The sequence below is a fragment of the Melospiza georgiana genome, chromosome 27 (assembly GCF_028018845.1).
Source record: "Melospiza georgiana isolate bMelGeo1 chromosome 27, bMelGeo1.pri, whole genome shotgun sequence".
Classification (NCBI taxonomy): Eukaryota; Metazoa; Chordata; class Aves; order Passeriformes; family Passerellidae; genus Melospiza; species Melospiza georgiana.
Genome location: NC_080456.1, coordinates 6,909,696 through 6,933,730, shown reverse-complemented (window position 1 = coordinate 6,933,730; position 24,035 = coordinate 6,909,696). Strand labels below are relative to the sequence as shown.

The window sequence follows — 24,035 nt, the reverse complement described above, 5'->3', positions numbered from 1 at the left end:
AAGTCACAACCAGAGGTACTAATCAAGGCGCTCACAGGAGAGAGTGCTCGCATCTCAAGGGTCCCTGCTGGACTCTTGGCACCCCTTCTCTGCTCAAAGGAAGGATGTCCTTCCCAGCAATCTCCTGGGCCCTGGTGCTCCCTCTGCCTCCACTTATCAGTGCTTTCTTCTCAGGATAACATTGTGCCCAGCTGCTTTCCCCTGCACTCCCTCACTAGTCTCCTGGGGGAGGCAACAATTGGCTCCACATGGCACCTTCTGCTTTTCCTCAGCATTGGGTAAACACCAGAACCTACCAGTCCTTGCTTCCAGCTGCTGCTGACATCCCTATTCCCCAGTGGGGGTTTAAAGGCTGCCTGCCAGAGCCCTCTAACCTCCTTAGCTGTCTCCTCCTAGGCTCTGGGACAGGCCTAGATGTCTGGGGGAAGCATGACTTTGCTGTGTCACTGAGTTGCAGCGGCTCTGGATCACCTGTGCAGGCAAGAGCATGGCTTCCTGCAGCATTTCAGCTTCCCCTCTCAGGGATGTGTGCGAGTGTTTCTGGCCTGCAACCCAGCCCCTCTGCCCCCACCCAACTGAGTATTTGCCAGCACAAAAAGAAGCGAGCTCAGTTCTGTTTCTCAGTGGCATCTCTCATCTCCCTCTCAAACACATGCCTGATCCTTCCCTTGCTTCATCTCCTTTGTGCTCAGCGCCACACCAATAAGGAGAAGGGGCCTGTGGCTACTGCCCAGGCAGACAGCACACTCAAGCACTCAACCTGGGTCTGGCTGCTGGATCTGCTCCAGGCTCTCTCCTTCTGTGCAGCAGCACTGAGCCCAGCTGGCACCCACAAGTGTGCACTTGGCCCTGCCTGCCATGCAGCCCCTGGCCTCGCTGCTCCTGTCAGCCCCCATCTCTGTGCCACATCCATCACAGGCATTCAGGTGATTTTGCAGGCTCCTCCAGCAGCATTTACATGGCATCCACACAGCTCTCCCACTACTACTTCTTCTGACACCAGGTGCAGTCACTGTCCACAGTCTTACTAAGCAAACAGGGGGGGCAGAACCTACTGTCAACCACGTGTCAAGCAATACTTCTCCACATAACACCAAGCTTCCTCCAAGCTGCCAGGGGGGATTTGGCTGTGCCTCTGCACTCCTCCATTGCAAAGATGCTCACATGAAGATGATGATCCCTTCTCCCTCCAAACACAGAGTTGTGCCTTCTTGTCTAAATCAGTTTAAATTGTGCTCGCATATTTCTGATCCAGGTACAAAATGGCAAATTTCCCTACTAGCTTTGTTTATCCCATCTTTCCAAGCTCCTGTTTTCATGTCCCACCTGCAATCCCTTCAGCTCCTTCTTCCAAAACTGCCTTTACAGTCAAAGCTGCAGAATCCTCTTTCATCCTCCACCATCCCTTCTGACTAATCTACATACCTCAGCCCTCCTTCTGGGCATGCCCTGAGATCACAGACAGGCATTGTCTTCATGCTCCCAGCTACTGCTTCACTGGTTTCAGGAGAAAGGACTTTGCTACGCTTTTCATGCCCACTTCATTAAATCCTGCTCCATCCCTCCCAGCTCCTCTGCTCTCCAGAGAAGTCCCCAGGCTAGAAGCATACAAGATGCAACCAGAGCATCTTGGCAACTGTGGCTTAAGAGGACTGCCTCGGCTTGCGGTAAAGGCTACTGCCATACCTTGTGGTGCCAAACGCTGATACCTGCAGATGGGAACCCGGTGCAGCAGCACTGAGAGACTGAACCCACAAAAATGCTGCTTTGGCAGGGGCTTCCTACTGCCAAGATGGCAGAATTACCAAGCCTGGGGGTTACTCTCAGGAGACAGAAACCCACAGCCCTGTGGCCATCTACATCCAAGGAGCACATCGTCCCATTACTTGGCCAGAGCAGAAAGAAACAAAAGCTCCCGTCCCCTGGAAGGGGCTGCATGAATACCTGCAATAGTGAGCTTTGCCTCCCTTGGCTGCACGTGACATACTCAAGCCAGACACCGGCCCAAAGCATCCACCTCTGGCACCAGGGCTGCAGTTCACAGCTGCCCTACCCACATCTGCTCCAGTCAAACAGCTCCAAGCTTTTTGCCCCAGACTCCATGCCTGCCTCAGGCCCCAGGCGCTGGCTGGAGCCCTGCCAAAGACAGGGCTGCCTGTTTGAATCTCAAGCCAGAACCCGGTAAGAATCACCTTTAATAAGCCTTTCTCCTCCATCAGGCACCCTGATTTTTTTTTCAGCTGAGGTCTTGTGAAGCAGAAGGCTGCTTGGAGCCAAGCCAGCACTGGGGAAACCACCATTTCAAGGTCCTGCGAAGGTGTCTGCAAGAGCAGAAGGAGCCTTGGTGGGGCGTGCAGGAGTGATGCAAAGAGCAGGCTGTTTGCTGGGAAGCTGCTGCTGCCTGCCAGGAGGCAGTGGGGGAGGAGGCAGCAGATGTCCGCAGACAGCGCTTGCCGAGAGCCTGCAGCGCTCCAGCCCAGCGAGGGAGGAAGGCAGCGGCTGGTGCCACTGCTGCCGCACTCTGATGGAACAGGACAAACACCACAGGCTCCGCCGAGAAAGCTTATGCTGCTTTTCTCTCCAATAACCACTACTTCAGCGACGGGAAATGGGAGTCCTGGCACCTCAGCTGGGGTTAGAGAAAGGATGACTGCTGAGAGACCTCAAATGCAGGAGGAAAAATCCCTGTCATGAAACTGCAAGACCCTTCTTGTCCCGGAAGCAGTGGCAGCTGCAAACCCCAGCACAGCTGCTGTGCTGGGGCCAAGTCTGTCTAAGGGGCCCTGGGCGAAGGCAGTGTGCCACAGCCCGTGAGCTGCCTTTACTCCTGGCGTACACAACAGCTGGACACTCACAGTGAGAGCCCAGACAAGTGCCTACGGGGAGATGCACAGTAGAAAGAGGAAGAGAGACAAGCTCTGGCTAGAGCCCCCTCTTTGAGCACTGGAGCCAAAAAGGAACACCCCTTTCCCCCCCTTTGCAAATGGAGGACACTGAACAAGGCCACCAGTGCCGTGGCAGCCAGCCAGTGAGCCCAATCCCAGCCACACTGCTTTTGTTGTGAGTATGAGTTGCCAGTGAGGCTCCAAGTCAGTCCACGTGGTTCTCATTTCCTGCCTCTGGGTAGGGAAGGTTGGGTTTCTCCCCATCCCACAGCAGTGAGGCTGACCAGAGGAGCTCTACAACCAGAAGCTACCTTGCAACTACCCCTCTCCCATGGGTTCTGTCCTGAACCCAAGATGTGGTCAGCCAAGCAGCATTGGGCCTGACAAGTCATATGGTGCTGGGGAGCAGCACCTTAGAAAATTGGTCCCTTGGCACTGGGACCTCCAAGGGCAGTGGCAGGTCCCAGGCAAACCATCCTACCATCAGAGAGGATCCTGTGACTACAAGACTCTCGCTCAATTGCTGCCCAGACTGTTCAATGGGACCTGAAGGCTCCCAGAAAAATTGGCATTTACCCATTTCAGACTGAGAGGGATTGACTTCACCCAGAGGACTATCTTTGGCTCATTAAGCAATACCATCCACAGGCTTATTCAGTTCAAATCAAATCACTCCTGGGTTCCTCCTACAGCATACTGAGATGCAGTCTGGCACTTGGGTCCACTTGAGTCCTCTTAAAATAAAAATTAATTGATATGCAAATCAGACAAGGCATTAGACTAGTCTACTGGCCAAGGGCAATGCACAGATTCCTCACTGTTCCAATGCTACAATCCCAGCTCCCCCACACTCCTCCTCCTTTCCGAGCCCAGGGTCAGCCATTAGCCACGGCTCACCAAAGCAGGGAGGACTCACAGACACACACCTGGTGTGCAAAATGTGGCCTGGATGCCACATGTTCTCGAGCCAGGTCCCAGCTCTGCCTCATCCCCTGCCTGACCATCTGCATGTCATGTCTGGCAGAAGCACTGCTGGGCTCTCACCTGATGCTGAGCCACTCGCACAGGATTTGAGTCAAAGTATGGGCACATTAGTATCCGTGCCCAGTGGGGAGGCAAGGAGGCAGCAAGAGAAGTGAGGGCCTGATTTCCTGGACTGTTTGCTACTGGGATTCTCCTATAGTTTCCAAGAAAGATCAACTCTTTGCATACCCCTGGTTGCTTTTCCAAAAAACTGCAAACAGCCACCACAGCTCCAGCCACTGGACCACCCACAGACAGAAATAGCCACAGATCACACAGTGAAAGAGCAGCCACCCAAAATGCTCAGGACCAGGTCTTGGAGGAAGGACAGTGCCAAAACACGACAATTACTCTTGGATATGGTCACCTCTTCTTTCTCCCCTTCCAACTAACTAACCACCAGCCACAGTTACCCTCTTCTGCAGTCTTGTTTCAACCAGAGGCTGGGCAAAGCAATTAACTTCTCCATCTGGTTGCAGCGAGATGAATACAAACGTCATCACCCACACAGGAATCAGCGGCCCTGAGCAGTGTCAACATCGTCCCTTTCCAGACAAGAGCTCGGAAAATGGCACTGCCAGCATCGGCCTCAGAAACAGAAACCCCAGGATGGCTGGTTTGCTCCTCTGCTGCTAAACCCACTGTGGACCTTCAGGGGCCCCTCCAAGGACCTGTAGGGAATTCTGGGGAAAGGACTTATCAACGGCAGCGTATTATTGCAACAGCATCAGAAAAATGCCTGGGGCCCTTAAACTAGGGTGGAAAAAAAAAGGACAACTAAATCCTACTAATATAAGGAATACATCTTAATCAGACTAGGACTTTGTGAAATTAATTTTGATTAAAAAGCATAATAAACTACATTATAAACATTTGCCACCAGTAGCTGAGTCTCTGAATATACTGAAATCACAAGGTGGGGTGAGAAGCAATGGCTTACAGGTAAGGTCCTGACCACACCTTCCACAGGTGGAAAAATCACTCTTCTCATTAAAATAACACATCAGGGCTAAAATGATATAAAAATATTTGGAAATGGCTGGACACCTCTTTGCTGAAGCTCTGCTTTAGGCAAAGTAACTTCTTTTATCAACAAGATGTTTACAATTTCAACTCATGAAACTGACTTTTAAAAAGCAAAAACAGGTCTGGGTTTTGGAAAGGCTTTTATTTGCTTTGATTTATTTTTCTTTCTTTTCTTTTTTTTTTTTTTTTTTTTTTTTTTCCCTAAGAGGATGAGAAGCAAAAACTCACATTGAATTCTCCAATGGAGGTAGGCAGTCTAGGCAGATAATTACTGAACCTCTGACCCGTAAAAATATTTTGGAAGAGATGCCACAGACTGAAGCACAGTCATGCCCCTGCACTTACCTATGCTTCTTTTGGGTTTGTACTGTTCTAACAGCAAGGAAGACAAGCAGGGCTTGGTCTTTCCTTTCCTAGGGTCAAATTCACATGAAACAGGATTCCCCACTGAAAATTAGGAAACTAAAGGGTACAAAAACCATCCAACTCAGCCATTCTAAACCATATATGTGCAGATGGCATCACAAACATAAATAACAATAAACTATTTAACTATTTTTTCAATAGTCTCCCCAGTAGCTTCCCACACGTTTTGAAATCTGATAACAATCTGGGCTAAGAGAAGCTCATCACTGCAAGATACCAACAGGATGGCCACACTCATAATTCCCAGCAGCAGAGTGAAGGTGCTTGGCCTCTCCTGTCAAATACAATCTCGGCTTCTGCACATGAGTCCCAAGAAAGGAAAGGGGATATATCACTCATTTCCCAGGTGCAGGAGGGGACACAGCTATGATGAGGTGCTTTTTCTCCTGCCCAAAATAGCAGAAAGCAGGGGATGGGTAGGGCAATGAAAAAGGGAGAGTAGGGCACAATTCTGGTGCCTGCACCCCACTCGCAGGGCTACCAGGTCTGCATAAGCTGCCAAATCAAATAGCTATCCAGAGCCACACTCCTGACAAGTGTAACAGGCAATGCCCTCAAAGCAGGACCAGTGTGAGGCTCCTTCCAGCCAGAGCCATCACTGCCCACGTCTGATGCTCATCCACAACGACTGGCAGCAGCTGACGCCTATGGATCGCACAGAAACCTCAATCCCTCCCACTGGAGAAGTTCCACAACTCCCCAGGCTGCTGAGATTTCACAGGCTCCAACCAAAACCCCCATCCTAGTCTCCATAGATGAGTTTTCACTGCTGGAAAGGGATCTGGGACACTGGGAGGACATGCAAGGAGGGTGGAAAGAAGTAGCCTGTACCCTTAGTACCTCTCCAGACAGAAGCACTTGTTGGGAGATCCATGACCTCACTGGTGGGCACTCCTGAAGGAAAACAGACAAATCCAAGGGCAGACTTCCAGCGCCTCGCCAAGGGGGAGTTTATCCAAAACACAGGGCTTCCTGCTCCCTTCTTAGCACCATCTTACAAATGGAAGACTTACAAACGGTAAGTCACCATTTATTTTGGGTCCCAGTTTCTCATACAAAGGGGAAAGTTACACTAGACTACCCGTCTTGGGTCAAACATTGTGCTGGCAGCACCTGCATTCCTTGCCCTATGCCCACAGTACCCTGCCTGGGCACGTGCTATCCCTGATAAGGAAACCACCAGCACAGCACCTGGTGGCAATCCCTCCCTCAAGCCTTGGGGACCAACACGCAGCTTGGCCACGTGGCCTGCGACCACAGTAGAAATAAAACCACCACCATTCAGAAAAAACATAATTAGCAAAGATTTAACAGCCAATGACGATGCTGGCATGTGGAGGGAAGACACAGACCACCATCTCCCTGCAGCAACGGAGTCAATGATTCTTGTGTCTGTGACGCATCTGCCAAGGTCTCGCCCCCACTGTGCCCAGTACAGGAAGATGCACCAACTCCACTCACTCTGATCACCAGAAAGCGTATATACTACCATATACAAAATCCTTCCTGTCTTCTCTTCCAAACTCATCTCGCCCTCTCTCAACTGGGACCCCCTCATAAAAGTAAGAAGAGACAGGCCTTTCCTGGCATTTCCTTTTTCTGAAAAGGCTGTAAAATTTTCCAAGCATAGCTAAAGCCAGAGCAAAGTTTGTCAGGAGCTCAGCTCGTTAGGCGGCTGCTCAAGGAGCCCCGCGGGAGGCGCAGGCTGCGTAATTCAAAACATCTTGGACCTTGGAAAAGAAAATAGAAACCAGGCTGCGAGAATGAGGGGGCAGCTCCAGCTCCAGTGTAACCCCTGCTCTGGGAGCGCCCCCACTGCAGAGCTCAAGCAGAGCTCCAGCCCCAGCAGAGGTGCTGCGGCCAGCCCAACGGAGCTGGCACCAGGCGGAGGAAATTCCAAGCCTGTTGCTTCTGGCAGCCACACCGGGCCCTGGCTAGAACCTCGGCAACCTGGAAACCAGCTACTCAGCAATTTTCTTGCCATCCAGAGGACTCGGTCTGAACCACAGTTTCACTTCCCCCTCCCTGCCCAAGGGGCAGGGAACACCAGAGGGAAAGAAACATTTGCTCAAAAGCCGTCGTGACCAAAGCCCCTTCAAACTGCTTTGCTCTGAGAGGACAGTCTTGAGCTGCTGCTATCGCCCCTGCGCCCCCCCCACTGAATCTGGGGGTGGACAGAGCAGAGGAAACTTGCTTGGACTAGCCCTAGGTCTCCCCGATTGCTTTTGCTCCTTGCCAGAGGAAAGTTCAAACAAGGCTGCACAGAGGCAGGACACAGGCAGCTTTCAGCCCAGCCTAACTGCCACGCTTGAGGCTCGCCTGTGGCTGGACCTGCTCCGTTCAGGCCCTGTCTGGCCCGATCCTCTGCTACAGATCAGTGCTGGAATAAATCCTGCCAAGGAAGTGCTGAAAGCTCCAGTGCTGCAGGGGTTTCCACAGCCTTGGCCAGCTTGATGTTGAGAAGAGTTGACCAGAGACGCAGCCGTTCTGCTCAGTTACTACCCTTCAGAGCCGCCCATCCAGTTCCTCCCCACCCTGAGCAGGGAGACCTACACTGTGGGTTGTTGGTACCCTTGCCTTTTATAAGCCAGCATCCGTTCCCAACTGCAGCCTTTCCAGAGGCCTGAAGCCCAGCATGGCAACAGAGCAAAGCAACAATCAATGCACCCACTGCTGGAGCCCCTGCCCATCTGAAGGAGAGTACAGCTATTCACTGATACACAGCTATTTAGCTGGATCTTTCTTCCAAAGAGTGTATTAAGATTTTACTTTCTATTAGGAATACAAATGCTTCAGAGTCCCTGCCTGCAGAACCAGGTAACTAACGCAGACTGATCAGACAGGTACCATGCCTTGGCTAGCAAGTCAAGGAAGACTGTTCATGAAGCAAACTTCAGCAGGGGATACACTGCAAGCAGAGGACTCCTAACATAAACCCTTAAGAGAAAGTTTGGTATGGCCTTCCAAACAAAGGCACATCATTCTTGGAGGGCAGCATTTCTTTGCAGGGTGAACAGAGGACCTCCTCGGAGTACCACAAGCTCCACTTGGTAGCCAAGGACAGAGTTTGCAACACTGCTGTAATCACACGAGCCACAGCTTTCTAACTTTAGCAGGGCAAATCTTGCTAGAAAACTCTAAGATGCACAGGGCATTGAAGATACTTCAAGAGAGGAGCTCCTGACCTCCATCTTCTCAGAAGAATAGAAAAACCCTGCTTATGTGTTGAACAGGAGGCTGAGACCCAGAGAGGCAAGAGAGTAGGAGTGATGAGCAGGAACTGGGAGTCCTAGCTTCTGTCCCTAGCTCTGCCACATATTCCCTTCCTGTCTTTGGTTAAGTCACTTCCTTTTGCTTTTCCTGCCAGCCTCTATTTTGGTGGTTAAAAAAAAAAAAAGCAATCATTTGCTTCTGCAGAGTGTTTAAAACCTCTTCTGTCCTGTGACAGGGCAGAAGATTGCTGCAGCCAGAGGCTGCGAGACAGCCAGCACGCAGGAGCCACGCTGCTCACACAAACCCCAGCAGAGCCTGGCATTTCCTGTGCTTACATTTTGAGAAGCACAGAATCTGTAAACAGTCAGTGCCACAGTGCATCTTCTACACAAACCATATCCTGGCCCATTTCCTCTTCTCAACCACAGGACTAGGAGCTGAGCAAGGAAAAAGTAAGCTGCTCAGCTGACCTGTGACAGAAAGAGCAGTGCAACTGAACACAGCATTGCTCTGGACAGCACACCTTGCAAGGAGGTGGCTGTTAATCCAGTAGCAGCCAGGATGGGGAGGATCCAGCAATACCAGAGGCAGGGTTAAAAGGGAAAAAAAAACAACCACAAAATACAACTGCAAAAAACCAACCCAACCAGCACCCTAAAGAAGCACAATGGTGCAGACGTGCCTGAGGAGCACAGCCCTCCTGCTCCCTAGCAGATCTATCCTGTGGCCTCCCACATACTTTGGGAAGAAAGAAGACAAGTAGGCATAGGCAGGAACAAGGAGCACTCTGTGGTTTTGCTCAGTATTTCAGTCCATCTCTCACTCAGGAGGAGCTCTGCTTTGCTTTCCAAGTCTCGCCCTCTCTGGCATGGATCACAAACCTGGCTTCTGGCCCAGGACTTGGCTCCAGCAGCGCTCATCACCAAACAGGGTGACGCCCCACCTCTGGGCACAGTGCACAGCACAGTCCTAAAGCCATCTTGAGGCTATTACGCCAGCATCAGAGGAGGGTCCCCATTATACCCCAGCTGGGATTCCAGGCATCCTGAGCCGCAGCTGAAAAACCCAACACTCAAACATAGCTCCAGCTCTTTGGGGGAAGAAAAACCCAGCATCAAAGTACCGTTTTCTCTAGTGGCTCCAGCTGAAGCTGCCAGACAATCTGCCTGCATTGGACAAATCCTGTCTCCCAAAGATACCCAGGCATAGCTTGCATGTTCCTCTGCCTGGAGCTGCCCAGAAAGATACAGCAGGATGATGCCAGGTGAAGGCATTGCCCTCCCATCACAGGAAGTGGAAAAGGGACTGGAAACCACAGCCCGATGCACCCATCTGACAATTCAGCAAGGATACCAGGATACAGGGAAGCCACCTGTGCCCAGACCACCTCTTGATAAAGAGCTGAGCCAGTGGGAAGCAGGCTTCATTGCACTGAGTGTGCCTAGCATGGACACACACTCAGCGAGAGCAGAGCAGGTTCTCGTTTCCCTCTTGAGGGCACTGCAGCCCATTATCCTCACACTGGTTTCTCCAGTGCAGGGTTGCAGCTGGCATCAAGACAACCCTGCTTGTTTTGGAGTCATATTGTCTTAGATGGCCCATCTCACGCCTTGGAAGAGGGGCAGCAGCAGGTCTGGCCCCAAGCAAGCAGGACTTGGAGCCAGTCAGGATGCCCAACAGCAGCACACCCACTTCCAAGGCTTGGTACAGGCTTCAGATAGCCATGCCAAGACAACCCATGCTCCATCTTCCTGCCACGCCATGGCCCAGGCTTCCCTGGGCACCGAGTGCTGATCTGCTGGCCAAGGATGCAGGCAGCGAGCAGGACTCCTGTCTCTCCATAGCGTGGCTTTCTCTTAAATCAGAAGCAAGTACCAGTGACACTAACTGCTTCCCCCACAGTACCTCCTGCTAAGTATAACCCTGTGGCAACTGCAAAGGCCATCGGGAACTGGTCCCAATTAGAACAAATCCATCACCCTATCCACCTTTGAGTTTCATAGAAGTTCAGGTAGGAAGAAAACAAAAACAGTTCCCTGTTCCCAGGAAAGGGTCTGGTGCTGAGCCGATGACCTGAAACAGGCACCACAGAAGGAAGGGTGCCTCTCCTTCACGCCATGTGATTTGGCTGGTGCTGCCTCCTCAGGAGAGGCTGATGAAGTGCAAAATACAGCAACAGAAACCATGCCCACCAATCTCCAGTAACAGCTCCTGGGTACCTTCCTCTCAGGGCTGCCAGAGGTGCTGAAGAAAGGAAGCCAAACCAAAGCAGCAAAGACTGGCCCAGTGGAAATCAGCATACAACTTCTATTTTGAAGTCAGGAAGAACTGAGGAATATCACTGTGGCCATCCTCACAATCTGCACCACACAGAGCTGCTGAAGATGCACAACTGAGAAGCAAAGTACTCACGACACTTCCTAGGGCCCTTGCTCCAAGACGGGTGCATTTTTCCACAGCTTCAGTGCTATGAGAAACCTCATAGGGTAACTAAATCTCATGGAGATCAACTACATAAAGTCAGAATCCACAGCTCCCACCACCCTCTGGAAACACAGGACCACACATGAGATCACCAGAGAATGCATTTGCCAGTCAAAATCTGCCTGGGAGCAAAGGAGAGCTGACTGACACCAAGTCCTGACCTGCACTAGATTCTGATTTTCCAGAAGAGTCATGCTGGCAATCCTCCTTTTACTTCGCTGATACAGCTTAAATAATACTGACAAAATATTGCTGCATCTGTACATCATATTGCTATGATATCTCTACCCTGTATTATATTATATATCCATGCATCTACATACCACATTTCCTGTTAAAAATGTCAAAAGTAATCAAACACAGCTCAAAGTCTCCTATGTGCCCTCTCCCACCCCCAATCCAGGGCACTGGCATGATCCTGGGTCTCAGCCAAAAGAGCAACAGTACAAGGAAAATTACATTTTCAGAGCAAGCTCTAGGCTTCTGCCTGGCTCAGGCTGTTGGGGGACAGCAGACAACCCTGGGAGGAGGCAGTGACAGAAGCTCAGGAGCAGGCTCACAGGTAGAACAGACTGCTGATGCATTCTCAGACAGGAACAGCAAACTTGTGCTTTTCCACATGGCACTTATTCTCCCAGAAGAGACCGACTTGAGAGATGTGTCAGGCAGGGTATTTAAAACTGGATGGAGCCCTAAGGAATTAAGCACTGGAAGCCAGCCTGTGCCATCTCCAGGAAATTACTAGACCTGAGCAGATTAAAACCCATTACAGCACCACATCTGGACATCCGAGGAACACAAACACATCCTCAAGTACTTTGACCGCTAAGAACTTTCCCTCCTAGCAGCAGCAAAGCCTGATGCAAGGCAAGGAAGCAAGGTGACTGTTGAAAGTTCGGATGCCAGTTCTGAACCGGACACTGTACTGACAAGAGACGGGGGTAAAAGAGAGAGAAAACAATCATATACACCTATTCTGGGACCCTGAAACAAACTGGAGAGTAACAAAGAGCAACATCTCTACAGCAGTAAGAAACAGCCACTGGTCAGGACCCAGCTGGTGCTCCCCACAGAGGGAACCAAGAGCCTCCTCTCCAGCTATCCCTCCTTTCCACATCCCTCCACAGAGCAAGCACTGACAGAAGGGAAAGCACTCACAGTGTTCAGCAGGAATGAACAGCAGGGGACAGAAGAAAAAGCAATGTTTTTTTTCTTCCCAGAACAGCAAGTATGGAGGACATGATGCCAGCTGGGTTGACAACTTGACAGAAAAGTGAAAGGCTGAGTTGAGCTTGGACCTCAGAAACTCCAGGCCAGTATGAGTGAAGTCCACAGCTCATGGGCTGGAGTCTAAAGTGAAACTAAAGCGCACTGGAATTAGCCTGGAACTAAAGTGCAACTCCAGCACATCCTTGGCAGCTGCCTGGAGCAGCATAGCCCAGTGAGCTTGCTATGTCCAGTTTTGTGATGGCCCAGTTGCTTCATGCAGCTGTCTGTGCCCTCTGTCACAGTGGCCAGAGAGCCACCTTCCAACAGCAAGATGCAAAAGGCCTTAAAAGTACAAAACAACTATTTTACTTTCTTCAACTGAACAACAACTGTGGTTTCTCGTTTCTAAGTAGGCTTTCCTTTAGCTGCTGCCTGTTTATTTCTTTGCACTGGCAGGGATCTGGAAAGAGGAAATGGACTTTCAGGGGAGGGTGACACAGTAATACCTAAAACACTGCACCACGGAAAACACCATGAAATGGATTTTCTAGGTAATGAGGATGCAGGTCAGGGTGGTAAGGAACAACCACCTGCTTGGCTAAAATGGCAACACACATATTAAAAAACAAACAAAAAGGTTCTTCACCACTTAGGTTATGTATGCTCTGGCAAAAGTCCCAATGGAACAGACAGCTGATGTAGAGACAGCACACTGATACTCTCATCTTTCCACCAAGGAGAATCAGGCAGCAACATAGACCTGGCCATTTCTGCACTGCTTCCAGCCTTGGGTATTACATACCCACGTGTGGTGGCAGCCAGCATTATCACAGGCACCAGAGTCAAAGGAGGTCTTGATTCAGCACCAACACACCCTTGCCAAGTGACCTTGGGCAAATCACTTCCTCGGTGACTCACTGTTCTTATCCCTCCAGCCACCAAAGCAGCAACGCAAGGCACACACACAGGCCCTGTATGTGACTGATGGATGGAAGGAGCTGCATGTCATTACTGCATGCCTGGCATGAAACTGCATTTCAGCAGGGTAATGAGTGGTAGCCACATTCGCAGAACAGATCCTGCAGGTCAAGAGTACACACTAAGGCTCACGTAGCATCACTCTGCAGCCGAAGGTGCATGGCTGGCCTCTGTGCCACGCCGTTGGCAGCCCTTTGCCTGGCAGAGCCGGGACACAACCGTACGCTGCCGCAGCCTGACACTCTGTCAAACGGAGCTGCCCCCAAGGCGTGCAGACGCTGCCACACACAACAACACAACAGCCTGCCCTGTCATGTAGCATTACTTATGTGTTCAGATATGCATCCTTCTCGCATTTCTATTCCAGCAAGAACGGGGCTGGAACAAGTTCATCACCTGCTACAGTACACGTCCCTAATACAATGCAGGGGAGTTTTGTTACATTGATTCCTTTCTGTGCCCAAGAAGAATACGCATGTACAGGTGGTGTTTCTCTCTTTTTCGTCCAAGCTGACCGCACGCCTGATTTATCTCAACAGGGAACAGAAGCCTATCGAGTAAAACACTGCAAATAGAGGGGACAGGTCTCTCCTGACAGTTAGGATGGTCCCTGACAGGAGTGTTTGTTTAAACTCTTCGTGAAACGTGGCAAGTTCCCATCCTCCCTGGGGCTTTAATAGCACCGAAAACGTCTTGCAAAATGCAGACCCGCTCCGGTAAAACCAGACGGAACTCGATTAAGTTCTCTGCACCAGAGAAAAGCCCCAGACGAGGCACTTTTGTCCGCGAGGAATCGCCTGCGGCCGCAGCAATAGGTGACAAGGACCTGGGAAGAGCGGTCCCCGAGACGTGAGAGCGAATCGGGCAGGGTCCCGCGGAGCAGGGGCAATGTCCAAGGCAAGCGGGAGCGCTGACAGCTCATCCCCAGCCGGCCGGACTCGGCGGGTAGGCCGAGCCGAGGCCGGCGCCGTCCCCCCGCCAAGTTATCGCCGCCCCCGGCAGCTACGGAACGGCGGCTAGCCCGGAGCCCCCGGCTCGCTCGGACGGCGGCTCCCGGCCGCCGCTCCGGCCGGATGACAGCCCCGAGGCGGGCCCGGCTGCGCGGAGCAAGGGGTCGGTGCGGGGGCGGCGCGGAGCCCCGGCTCCCCCCCGGGGCGGAACAATGGGACGGCGGCTGCCCGGGCCTGGCGGGGCACTCACCTCGGCGGCGGCGGAGCGGCTCAGGGTAGGCCGGGAGAGCCCGCCGGGGCGGCGCGGCGCGGCTCCGCGGGCTGCTGGGGGCCGGCCAGCGGCGCGGGGCCGGCGGCGCGGGCCGCGCTCATGGCTCGGCCGCCCGCCGCAGGGCGCGGGGTCGGGGCCGCTGCCGGCGGCTCCCCCCGCCCCGCCGCGCCGCTCCTTCCGCCCACCGAGCCGGCGGCTCCAGCCCGCGCCCGCCGGCGGGGGTGGGCGTCCGGCCGCGGCGAGCCCCGGCTGCCCGCCCGGCCCCGGGCCGCGGACGGCTTCCCCGCGCTGCGGCGGGCGGCCGGGCGCGGGCGGCGGGGAGCGGAGCCGGCGGGCGCGGCGGCCCGGGCGCGGGCGGGGGCGCCGTGGCGAGGGCGAGGCGCTGCGGGCCGAGTGCTCCTTTCTCCGCCGGAGCCTGAATAATCATTTGGAGAAACAGGATCATTCACTTTCCTCCGAGCCGGAGCCAGGCGCTGCCCTGTCAAAATAAAAGCCCCGCGCGCCGATTAACCGCTTCCTGGTCGCGGGCGCCCCGCCGGCCGCCCAGCGGCACCGCCCGCGACCGGCACCGCCGCCGGGGACCGGGATCGGCACCGCCGCCCATTCCGGGCCTCCCGCGACGAGTGGCCGGCGCCCCGCGAGTGGCCGTCCAGGTGTCGCACACCCACGAGTCGCACAGACATGTACGCGATGGCACACGGGTCTCAGCACTGCCGGGACCTGCAGAATTGCATCCCACTCCTCCCCGCGACAGCACGGGGACTGCTCCTACTGAGCATCCTTCTGCCTTTTATCATCTGAAACACCCGTTCTGCTCAGGCCGACACCTTGCGAGTCCTGCTCTCGAGCCTCACTGTGCCGGGGAGGTCCTACACCTGATCCCATCTTTGCTGCATCTCCCAGAGCAGACTTCGATGATCCTTGTGGGTCACTTCCAACTCAGAATATTTTGTAATTTTACACACAAGGCACAAGGACTGGCTCCGGCCCTTGAGAAGAGCAGCATGTTATTATTTTTACCAACAAGTTTTCCAGGCATTAACCACCCTCCTGCCCTGAGCAACAGACTCCACGGACGGGAGCCACACAGTGCACATGCATACCAGACTGTGGAGGCAGCCTGCCCGCTCCTGGGCGATGCCACCAACATCCTAACCAGGACGTGTCGCTTTCCTGCCTGAAGCGCACCAGCCGCTCAGGAGCGGGGCTGGGAGGAGAGGGCTGGAGGCAGGGACCACTTGCCAGTGTCCCCAGAGTTGCAGTGCTCGAGGTGATGTGGGGACAAACAATCCAGCTCCACTGACGGGAGGCAGCGGCCTCGGTTGAAAATTAACACAAGACTCGCCCCTGTGCTCACACCCGCAGCGCCCGAACCGGGGCGAGGAGGGAACGGCGGCCGTGGGGGACGGGGGACAAGGGGGGTGTCAGCCCCCAGAGCCGGGGGCGTCGCGCGGCAGCGCCCCCTGCCGGCGCGGGGCGAGAGCTCCCGGTGGGCCGGGGCAGCGAGCGCCCCGCCCGGCCCCGCCCCCTCCGGCCCCGCCCCGCCCACTCCCGGCACGGGCGGCACCGGGGCCCCGCTCCCCACGGGCAGGCGGGCGGGGCTGCCGGCGGAACCCTGGCCCCGCCCCGCCCACTCCCGGCACCGGCGGCACCGGGGCTCCGCTCCCCACGGGCAGGCGGGCGGGGCTGCCGGCGGAACCCTGCCGCCCCCCTTCCCCACGGCACATGAGGGACACGCGGCGGAGCCCTCCCGTTCCCCACGGGCAGACGGTGCTGCAACGAGGCCCAGCGAAGAGCGGGCTGCTGTAAGAGGGAGGGAGCGAGCGAGGGAGAAGAGCCGGCTGCTCCCAACGCCTACTGAAAAGTCGCGACATCAGGCTTTGCAGGCGCCTCTTAGGCAGCTGGCACAGGGCGGCCTCGCCCGTTTGCAGAAGCGCCTGTGGAAAGCACCCGATGCCGAAGAGACGCAGGGGGCGGGTTGCGGATGTTCTGGGTTTTACTCTGGGGCCGCAGTGGGCAGGCACTGGGAACCCCTCTGCATCGAGCATCGCTTGCCTGCACCAGCCATCCAAGAAAGATAGACCCCTCTGGGGGGTCTCGCTGCCTCCTTGGTGAACTCCCAAGTCCCTCATCAGCAAGCAGTGACATAATTTCACACTTTCATCCTTCCCAGTAACAGCACTGGGTTCATGCTGCTGCAGACGGCATGCACAGGTGCAGTGGGTTAAAAACAGTGCCCAGCCACCATTACTTGGCATGACAGCTCAGTGCCACAGGCAGACAGGCAGTTCCTTCCCTCCAGCCAGGTGTGGTGCATAGGGGACACATGGAACCACCTCTCCTCTGCCTCCTCTCGTTTCCTCTCTCTTCCTGCTCATTCCCTCATACCTTCTGGGCTTTTTACATCACAGACCTTCACACCTCTCCCAGCCTGCACACGTGGAAGTGGCAAAGCAAGACTGGGAAAGGTCAGCAAGAGGACCAGCTGCTTATTGGTTCAGCAGAGCCTGCTGCTTTCAGAGCTCTACCTTTAATTAACATTTACCAGGCTAGCTACCCTCTCTGCACTTGATGATGACTCCTAGTCTCCCCTTCCCTCCTCTATAATTATGTCCATGCTAGGAGAGACAAGATAGGAGAGGAGATGATGAAGCAGATTCCTTGGAGCTCCTCAAAGCCACCACCACCACGGTAGCAGCTTATTCCAGGAGCTGCCTGGTACAGCAGCACCTTAGCAAGCCCCAGCCAAGATGCCCAGACTTGGCTGTTACCTGCTCCTTTTCCTGCCTTCGGACCACAAAACTTACATACAACATACAAACCAGAAAAGTCTCCCTGAATAGTTAAGGACCAAGAGGGAGCCATCTATGACAGTGACTCCAGCCTTCCCTGGGAAGATTGTGACTGACCACCCAGAAGCTCCTGACACATCCTACCTCTATGGGATACAGAGAATACAGGGCTACAGGGTTTGAAGGATTGGCCTTGTCCTGTTTCGCCAACAGGGAGCTGGTCCTAAGCTATGTCCAAGGCTCTGGGATTTGTTCATTCCCACTGACTCTCCAGAACACCAGCCCTAAGCTCAGACCTTCACAAGACCCCTGTGGGCAAGGCCCTCATTATACTTATGAATATGATTAATTAGGTCCAATTAACTGTACCGGAATTAATTATGTGATTCACATTCAGCTGGGGCTGCCTCTTTGCGAAGCATTTCCTCAGTGGATCACTCCAGCAGATCCCCAGCAGAGGCCCCAGAGATAGAAGAGTCCAGACAAATTGTGCTGAAGGAAACGAGTCTGGGGCTGTGAAATTCCTGTTTTGGGAGAAGCTCTCTGCTTTGCTGATCCACATAGCTATGGAGCAGGGAGCTGGTGGTAGTCCAGCATTAAATCCACAGACCTAGCTCACAGATTCATCCTGTATTCTCCCACAGAAAGGCAATGGTCCAGCAAGAAGATGGAAGAGGCTATGTTGCTACTGCTGAGGTAGACACAGGCCTAAAAACATCTTTTCATCTCTTCCCAGGGTGCTCTCAGTCCTGCCCATGCCTATGCAGATTCCTGGCCAAAGTGTCTTTTTCTTCTGCTCAGACACTAGCAGAGATCCTATCCCACAGTCTCACAAGTCCGTGATGTGCCTGATCTCCCTTGCACTGCACTGCAAGGTCTCAATCCCACTTCTGTTTTGGTGGTACTACAAAGCCATTGCTCAGGGAAAAGGGAAAAACGGACAGCCTAGGAAAGCCCCCAGGTCTTCCCCCAACCCTGCAGTCAGCTGGGGAAGAATGGGTTCCTTCATTTCATGCTCACTGGTGTTTGAGCAGGACAGCCAGCAGCAGCAGGCCACTGCAAGGAGCCTGCACTACCTTTGCCACCTCTGCAGCTGCCTAGACAGCGTGTTCCATTGTCTACATGGAATTGGACAGCATCAGAAGCGCCCAGTTTGGTTTCTCCTTTTAAACAGGATCACCTTTCTTTATTAACTATCACATCTCCAACAGACCAAGACTGTTCACCCACTGCAGTCACAAGAAACATGGAAGCTCAAAGACAACACATGAAGCAATGCAGCCAGCCAGTCTCCTGCTTAGCATTGTCACCCTAGAGCTGGGCAAAACACAGCCTGTGCTGAGGTACTAAGGGAGATTTTAATCAAACTGAGACATCCTCTTTCCAAATGAAAATATGCTGTTGTTGCTGCTGCAGCTTCAGCATGGCTGACAGACCATCATTTAGCAAAGACAAACTCTTGACACGGTTCCAGGATCACAATGACACCAAGACTCAGCATCCTGGTTGCCTTGCTATTGCTTGGATGCCTGATGCATTCCTAATGCCTGTGTGTGTGCAGGCAGGATGCAACTCTTCAAGTCTTCTTCCCTTCTTGTTACTCCTGAACACTCTGAATGCCAACCTTATCCTCCCAATAGCTCAGATGCACACTGCAGCCCTAGGGAAATCATCTCGGCTCCACATAGTCCTGATGTTGCTGGAATCCTGGCATGGGATTCACTCCTACCACAGCTGCCTAGCCTCAGATGGCCTTTGCTACCTGCTCTAGAGGTATTTGGACTGCTCTGCATGGGGCCCTGCTTGGCTGTCCCTGGTCTTGGGACACTGCTACCGAGAAAAGGCTGAGGTTTACCGGCGCCAGGGCTGCGAGGGAACTTGTGTCCCTGCCAGCCGGTAGGGCCAGGAGAGCCGGAGCCCAGGGGCAGCCCCGCGGAGGGGCGCCAAGGGTTAAATGGTTTGGCGAGGCCACCAGCGCGATAAACGCAGCCATCGGCGGAGCCGGCGCCTCCCACCGCCCCGGGGCCGGACTGGCGGCAGCGGCGGGGACTCTTATCCTGATAGGGCGCCTTCCGCCGAGCGCGGCTCTGCAAACACGGGGCGGCGGGACTGGCTCCGCGGCCGCGGCGCTCGGCGACACAAAGCGCGCAGAGCCCTCGCCCGACAGCCGGGCGGGAGCGAGCGGGGCCGGGGCTCTCGGCAGGGATGCGGGATCTCCCACCGCGGGTCTCGGCAGGGATGCGGGATCTCCCACCGCGGCCGTCCCGGCCAGCCTCGCAGGCAGAGGCGGGCACGGAGCGCGATGCCGCTGCTGGTGGAGCAGGCCGGTGGCTCCCGGAGCTCCGCGCCCGCTGCCCGGGGCTCCGCGCCGCCCCGGCCCCTGCCCGGCACGGCGGGACCCCGGGCGGCCCCGGCGCGCCCAGCACGCACCGTGCTCATCGCGGAAAAGCCCGGGATGGGTGTGGGATGGCAGCTGTGCCGGGGCAGACACACGTTCTGTAGGCACGCACGAGCATGTGCAACCGCAAACAGCAGGAACAGAGCACGGCACATGGGCGCCAGCCCTAGAGACACACTACAACAAGCGATCTGCGGTGCGCCGTACCAGGGAATAAGGAGACAGTCAAGGAAGGTACAAGAACAGCTTCTGCTGTCACTGCTACTACGGTCTTACAATAAGGCTGAACTAGAAACAGACCAATCCCTCCCTTTGATTTATTTACTGTGCTTTTATCGCAGACGACGCCTGGAAGCCTGGTCACTGCAAATGTGCTAGTCTGTGCCTACGACTTGCAGAGCAGAGATCAGGACAGTTTTCAGAAAGGTCACAGGCCTGACACAAATCAAATTTTATACAATGTCTCTATTAGAATTGGGGGTCACTTGAAATCACCACTCTGTAAACTGGCTCAGAACGGGAAAAGTTAGCAAGCTGCTGCCTTGTGCCATCGGCAGCATGACAAGGACTTGTTTTGGTGGTAGCTTGGACTACCACTTGAGAGCCCCATTATTCCCACATACAATCTCTGTTCCTAAGACAGTCATGTGCATCTTGTTGTGTGCAATGCCTCAACCACACAAAACTCTAACTTGGGGAAAAACCTCTCCCACAGCATCTCTGACCTGTTTTTCAGGGAAGCAGGGCGTATGCCCTGGCACACAGGACTAACACAGCCCAATTCACCTGCATCAACATTCAGCTGGCTGGCTAGGCCCATGTGCCTTGCACGTTCCAGCAAGGGTAACCACCTGAGTGAGGCTACAGGCTCTACCTGTGTGTTCAAGCTCCGTTTCCTAGGTTTTCACCCAGCTCTGTTTCGTCTGTACCTCTATCTCCCGAGACCTGTGTGCATTTACACAGGTCTGATGGTACTCTCAGGCCAAAAGTGCTGAGCACTTTTGTCCAAATGCTGTGAGGACTCTACAGAATTTGGGACAAGAAAAAGATTCTTCTTGTCCAGACCACCCCACCCCTGAGCAGCTCGTTATTACTTGCATTTCTGTTCAGTCTCCTCTCATACTCCAGATATCTCCACCTTATCTGACAGCCTGCCGTTTGCACGCATCCCCCGAGACTCAGAGGAACTCGGGGACTCACGGGAGGCGGCGGGACCCGGCCCGGGGGCGCCGCCTGGCGGACGCGAGCGGCCCCGCCGCCCCGGGGCTCCCCCGGCGGACGCGTCCCGGCCCCGGCGGCTCTCACTGCAGCCGGCCTGTCCCCTGTGCTCCAGCCTGTCCCCCTGTGCTCCAGCCTGTCCCCCTGTGCTCCTGACCGCCCCTCTGTGCTCCAGCCTGTCCCTCTGTGCTCCTGACTGTCCCCCTGTGCTCCTGACTGTCCCCCTGTGCTCCAGCCTGTCCCTCTGTGCTCCTGACCGCCCCCCTGTGCTCCAGCCTGTCCCTCTGTGCTCCTGACTGTCCCCCTGTGCTCCAGCCTGTCCCTCTGTGCTCCTGACCGCCCCCCTGTGCTCCTGACCGCCCCCCTGTGCTCCTGACTGACCCCCTGTGCTCCAGCCTGTCCCTCTGTGCTCCTGACCGCCCCTCTGTGCTCCAGCCTGTCCCCCTGTGCTCCAGCCTGTCCCCCTGTGCTCCTGACTGTCCCCCTGTGCTCCAGCCTGTACCCTTGTGCTCCAGCCTGTCCCCCTGTGCTCCTGACTGTCCCCCTGTGCTCCAGCCTGTCCCTCTGTGCTCCTGACTGTCCCCCTGTGCTCCAGCCTGTTCCCCTGTGCTCCTGACCGCCCCCCTGTGCTCCAGCCTGTCCCTCTGTGCTCCTGACTGTCCCCCTGTGCTCCAGCCTGTCCCTCTGTGCTCCTGACCGCCCCCCTGTGCTCCAGCCTGTCCCTCTGTGCTCCTGACCGCCCCTCTGTGCTCCAGCCTGTCCCCCTGTGCTCCTGACTGTCCCCCTGTGCTCCAGCCTGTCCCCCTGTGCTCCAGCCTGTCCCTCTGTGCTCCTGACTGTCCCCCTGTGCTCCAGCCTGTCCCTCTGTGCTCCTGACCGCCCCTCTGTGCTCCAGCCTGTCCCCCTGTGCTCCAGCCTGTCCCTCTGTGCTCCTGACTGTCCCCCTGTGCTCCAGCCTGTCCCTCTGTGCTCCTGACTGTCCCCCTGTGCTCCTGACTGTCCCCCTGTGCTCCTGACTGTCCCCCTGTGCTCCTGACTCTTCCCCTGTGCTCCAGCCTGTCCCCCTGTGCTCCAGCCTGTCCCCCTGTGCTCCAGCCTGTCCCCTGTGCTCCTGACTGTTCCCCTGTGCTCCAGCCTGTCCCCTGTGCTCCTGACTGTTCCCCTGTGCTCCAGCCTGTTCCCCTGTGCTCCAGCCTGTCCCCTGTGCTCCAGCCTGTCCCCTGTGCTCCAGACTGTCCCCCTGTGCTCCTGACTGCCCCTCTGTGCTCCTGACCGTCCCCCTCTGCTCCTGACGCCAAGAGGCAGTACTAGAGCAGGCACAAGAAACACCAGAAAACATGCTACTTCATTTTATTTCCCCCACCTCTCCCTCTGATGATGCAAAAGAGATGCAGCCATCCCCGAAAGCAGTGTGTGCACAGCAGAAGTGGATGTTTTAATTAACAGGAAAAGGAGAAACCGTAGCTCTGGTGACAAATGCCAGTCAGGGCTTTAACACCCAGGTGTAGAAGCAAGGAAATGAATTTCCACATCATGCAATACTATCTTTATCTCTCCAGTTAAGAATGACCATTTGGTTACTTCTAATATTTTGGAGCTGATACAGCATTCTGACCAGGTCTTAGGTACTGGGGATGTCCTGGGGACTCATAAGGCTGCCATGCTATCCCCCACCAGGGTCAAGGCAGCCTGCAGTTTTCACTGCTGGGATATTGCATCCAGGTGAAGAATGGCAGGTGTGTGCAGGAGCTGCTGGCACCACCTGTGGCTCATTGTACCATTGTCCCTGCAGAAAAAAGGTGAGTGGGCCCAGGAGGGCCCTTTGCCCTTGGGAGCCTCCTAAGTGGAGCTCCTGGTAGCTGGAGATGCTGACCTGGGGTCTGTTCTCCTTTGTCCCTTACAGCACAATGCAAACCCACATTTGCATCATGCTGCTGAAGCATCCTCTCCCTGTCATGAAATATTCATGCTCACCTCCAAAAGGGGTCCAGCACAGCAAATCTGTGTGTCCCTCTGCAGACAGGCAATCTGTGCTGCAGTGTGGCCATGGGCTTTGCTGTGAGGTCAAGCCAGATCCAGACAGCTGATCTCTGTCTTTGAGGAAGTAAAATAGAGATGAAAAGAAGTAGCAGAACCCCAGGAGGTGCTTTTGAGATTTAACCCTTTCCAGGCTGGAAGGCACTGGCAGATAGTCTGCACCAAGCAGCCTGAGCAGTGCAGGAGAGATGGGTCTAGAGAGCACCCAAAAATGCTGATGTTCTTCCTCAGGTTGGAAAGATTGTTCCCGACCCATCAGAGACTGGCTCTGTTAGAAATAGTGGAAGCTTCTAGCAGCTTCTCACAGAAGCCACCTCTGTGGTTTCCCCCTCAAAAAGACAGGCTGTGTTAAACCAACACAGAGAGATTTCCTGCCTGTTTCTGTGGGAAAGCTGGTGTGGTGACTGCTGTGTGGTTGCGAGGCAGGCAAGAGATGCTGCTCCAGCCTCTCGACTGTCACCTTCTTGCTGTCTTTTGCTTTGTTCAGAAAATTTGTGCTTTGGCCTCACAGATTAAGAACATGCACAGAAAGTTGCAATTACAATGACACATTTTAATGAATTGTCATTTGTTCACTTCTTTTCTCCTTAACTAATTCTGCCTTGGTGATTTCCAGTACAGCACATTTACTTAAATTGAGTAAGAGGTTGCATATGAAGGAGGAAAAGACAGTGGCAGAAGGGGAGGAGCAAGATTTCAGCAAGGGAACCTGTGGAGGACTACAACTCTGAAATATAATCAAGACAAAACTGCTACACTTTTCTTGGACATGAATTGGAGTGGGAGGCATTTGTTACTGCCAATGCAGTCTTCTTCATACCCAGTTCTTCCACACAAGGTTGAATCGTTAAGCATTGACAGTGCATCTGTTAAGATTGGCTCTAGAAACCAAATGTTCTTGAAAATAAAAGAAGCGTGTGCTTGCCCTTCATCTTCCCAGCCATTCAGCTCCCACACCACGGAGAAAAGCCACACGGAGCAGCCTCCACGCACACAGATGGGCTGAGATGGGCCGTGTGAAGGGCTCCTCTGTGTGAAAGGCACAACAGGCTGAGGAACAAGAAGTTCCCCAAGGACGACATCAGTCTTTCCTCTACTGACAATATAAAGCTTCAAGGAAAAGTC

The 24,035-nt window shown here is 54.4% G+C and overlaps 1 protein-coding gene across 3 annotated transcripts in view; it reads right to left on the bottom strand.

The window, feature by feature from the left end:
* BCL9L (BCL9 like) overlaps positions 1-14,529 on the bottom strand; it is a 47,270-nt gene extending 32,741 nt beyond the window's left edge. For all 3 annotated transcript variants that reach the window (XM_058041220.1, XM_058041223.1, XM_058041221.1), the window contains exon 1: positions 14,445-14,529. The gene's annotated coding sequence lies outside the window, so the exon portion shown is untranslated. The remainder of the gene's footprint in view (positions 1-14,444) is intronic.
* Between the last annotated feature and the right edge of the window lie 9,506 nt (positions 14,530-24,035).